Raw genomic sequence first — 4,159 nt, forward strand, 5'->3', positions numbered from 1 at the left:
ACCCCTCCCCGAGCACGCCGAGGCCTTCGTTCAACTCACTGTGAGCTGCTGCGTCTATCCCCTCTTCCCTGAGCTCGTTCCCGTACTCTAGCCGCATCTTCCACTGAAGCCGTCAGCTCCTCGCCGCCGGCGATGACGCAGACGCGGCCATGGGCACTGCAGCCCATGTCCGAGCACACCAGTGTGCTCAGCGCGTCTCCGCGAACCCGTAGCCACCAGTACCTCCCCCTCCCATGCTCTCTAGCCCTGAATCCATCGTCACCCAAGCTCCGGCCGCCGCCACGAGCTCCGTTCCGGTGAGCTCCGGTGCCCCCACGGCCACCCACCTACCTCCCTGGATGCGGGCGAGTCCGGGCTACGCCCTGATGCCCTTAGCCACCGCCCCCATCGCCTTTAGCGCAAGTCCGGCGCGTTGCCGCCGCGGGTTTGGTCACTGCCGGCCAACTCCGGCGATAACCGACGTGGCGGGGTCATTAGTGCTAATCCCCGCCAGCTGGACCTCACCTAGTCACTGACAGCGGGCCCTACAGTGGGTCAAAGCCCAGTTAGCGTCGGGTTTGACCTGAGGTTGACCTCTGTTTGACCTTTGAGTCACTGACATGCGGGCCTCGCCCAGCTAACCCAGTTAGTTAGAGCTAAACTTAATTAAGTTAGTTTAGTTAGTCACTGACCAGTGGGCCCAGTGTTGTTTAGTTAGTCTAGTTAACCCAAATAGTTAACTGTGAGACTGACTAGTGGGGCCCAGCCGTCAAGTTTGACCTGGACAGCCCTGTTGACCTGCTAACGCCATTATGACGCAAAGCTGACGCAGATAATCATTTTCTGGATTTAAAATAATTTAGAAATTCCAGAAAATGCCCAAAACTTCTAAAATTCATAGAAATTAAACCGTAACTCCAAATGAAATAATTTATATATGAAAAATTATCACAAAAATTCAAGGAATCTGTTTATGGCATCTTCATGCATGTTTGAACAATGTTTGTCCTCTGTTTTGGACAAAACAAATAAATGGCATTTAAGTAATCATATATGGAGTTTGAATTTGAATCTTGTATTCAAACCAACTTCATTTAATGGTGTTGCTAGTTGCATTAGCTCAATCAAAAACATATTGCCATGTCATTATCATGCATCATGCTGTGCATTGCATTGATTGTGTTCCTTCTCTGTTGCCGGTGGTTGTCCCCTCTCGGTAGACGTTGTACCGACGCTGTGATCGTTGATACTGATGAAGACCCAATGATATCTTCAGAAGTGCCAGGCAAGCACAACCCCCTTGTTCATTCCGATACAAGCCCACTCTCTCGCTCCTGCTCTCTTTTACTGCATTAGGACAACAACGATTCATCTGTTACTTGTTGCGGTAGTTGAACCCCTTATCCTCTGCATGACCTGTCATTGCCACATTAAATAGACGAAACCCACTAGCATGAGTAGGAGTTGTTTGAGCCCTGATGTGCCTACTCATTCATGTTTGTTTGTCATGCCTGCTATTGCATAGAGTTGTGTCAGGTCTGATTCATCGAGAACGAATCGGAGGTGTGTGAACATGTCCTACTGTGTGTGAGCTAAGTGTGTGAACACGATTTGGTAAAGGTAGCGGTGAGAGGCCATGTAGGAGTACATGGTGGGTTGTCTCATTGAAACCATCCTCAGGAACTAAGTTCTGTGTCTGTGATCCATGAACAACTACTACCACTCATTGGGATCCTTAATTGACCCTCTCGGCTTCTTAATCACCCTAGTACTCTGTCCAGGAGTTGCAACTAGTTTCTGGTGTTTGTAGGTTATGTGTTGGCGGCCATGCGTAGCGCTGACCCCAGGGGTGGGCTATGATGCGGTAGATACACCGTGGCACGGTGTACCGGGCGCCCGTTTGGTGTCTTGGGAACCCTGTTCACATCGTTCGGGGCCGTATGTGGAAACCTCGGCCGGACTCCCTGCGGATGGAACCTGGATAGGTGATAAACCTGGACTAGAGACTTGAGTGTTTAGGTAGGCCGTGGACGACACCCTCGCCAGGCTTCCGCTTGAAGGTTGCCGAGATACATGACGTGTATATGGTGATAAGTGGTGGGAGCGTGTGTGAAGAAGTACACCCCTGCAGGGTTATCATTATCTATTCGAATAGCCGGATTCCTCGGATATGGAAACTTGGACCCCTTGCATAGTTCATAGACAAGTGAAAGTGGATACTCTAAAATGCGCAAGATAAGCGTGAGTGCTATGGATGGCGTTCTTGTAGGGAGACGGGAGCAGATCCATAGTGGTGTATTGATATATATGGTGAATATGTGGACTCGTGTGCGCCACCTCAAAAGAGTTGCTTGCAGTCATAGTTCAGGTTAGTCACTGAGTCAAAGCTGGCTTGCTGCAGTCAAACTCCACCCCCCTTGTTGATATCGATGCATATGTAGCTAGTTCTGATGTAAGTCTTCCTGAGTACCTTTGTACTCACGTTTGCTTAATTTATGTTTTGCAGAGGGACTTCAGTCTCGCTAGTAGTTCCGCGTGGACTTCGACGTTTAGCTTGATACCTCAGCTACGATCTTGTGCCCTCGGCAGGATCTGGTAGATAGTCAGGCTTCTCAGCCTTCTTCATTTGTAGTTGTCTGTACTCAGACAAGTTAAGCTCCCGCATGTGCTTGTTGCTTGTATGCTCTGTATGTTGGGTCATGAGACCCATGTTTGTAATATCTCGCTCCTCGGAGCCTAATGAATAAATACTTGAGTCGTAGAGTTATGTTGTGATGCCATGTTGTAGTTACACATGTCGAGCATATTGTGTGTATGATTGAAATGCTTGGTATGTGTGGGATCCGGCAACCTAGTTGTTTATCCTTGGTAGCCTCTCTTATGGGGAAATGTAGTCTTGTGCTTCCATGAGCCATAGTAGTCCGCTACAGCCCGGTTCACCGGAGTCCTGCTAGCCCAGCACTACTGCTCAGGACACTTGACTGGCCGGCATGTGTTTCACTTCGTTCCTGTGTCTGTCCCTTCGGGGAAATGTCACGCGGTGACATCCGGAGTCCTGCCTAGCCTGCTACAGCCCGGGTTACCGGAGTCCTGTTAGCCCAGTGCTACAGCCCGGAATCACACGCTACTGACCGACATGCTCGATGTTGATTCACATATGCATGTTCCCGTAAGTTAGTGCCACTTTGGGTTCATGACTAGTCATGTCACCCCGGGTTCTCTGTCATATGGATGCTAGCGACACTATCATATACGTGAGCCAAAAGGCGCAAACGGTCTCGGGCCATGGTAAGGCGACACCCATGGGAATACCGTGCGTGAGGCCGCAAAGTAATATGAGGTGTTATAGGCTAGATCGGTGTGACTTAAAATCGGGGTCCTGACAGCTTTGGTATCAGAGCCTGACTGCCTGTAGGATTACCAAGCCAAACTGGTCGAAGTCGAGTCTAGAAATGCTTTAGTTATGTAAGGGAATTGATTGTGGAAGGGAACATAAGGCTCTTTTTACTCCTTATACCTCATGCCCTCTGATCTGAGTCAACCTCTTCTTTTATACGGGGATTAAGAACTAGGCATTCTCATCTATCTATCAGGATGACGTGTTTCTAATCCATACACTTATAGAATTGATAGTATCAAGCCTCAGTTCCGTTCCTACTACTTCCGTATGTTGACAGTTGATCTCGGAACCTTGGTATTGTGTTGTTGAGTGGTTATGCCACTATTTTGCAGGATGTCTCAAATAATTTTGAGCATTTACAGCCGTTATGCTGTTCGAGTCATCCCAGGTTTCTAAGTAGTCTGATGCATTTGCAAACCCCTTCCTCCTGTTCGTGATGTCCATTTGGGCCAGATTAATCACACTACCGGTCAGTTGAGGTACTCTATTTCCTCGACATATATGTTGGAGCTATTATTATGACCCTAGCTGTTTTAGGGAGTCACCTAGTAATCTAGCCATGTTTTGTGTTTCCGGTGTGATGATTCTGGCCACCATTCTCGAAAGCATCCCGTGATGCCATTTAGTAGTAGGTATTCCATTCCTGGGTTCTTGAACCCGAGATTCACCCTACTTACCTCCTGTTGATAGTGTTTGCTCGTTCCTTTAGGATATTAGTAACCTTGCGACAGTCCTCGAGGTCCGTGGTATTTCTTTCTTCCAAATACCATAAACCATTAA

Source organism: Triticum urartu, chromosome 7, assembly GCF_003073215.2.
Source record: "Triticum urartu cultivar G1812 chromosome 7, Tu2.1, whole genome shotgun sequence".
Classification (NCBI taxonomy): domain Eukaryota; kingdom Viridiplantae; phylum Streptophyta; class Magnoliopsida; order Poales; family Poaceae; genus Triticum; species Triticum urartu.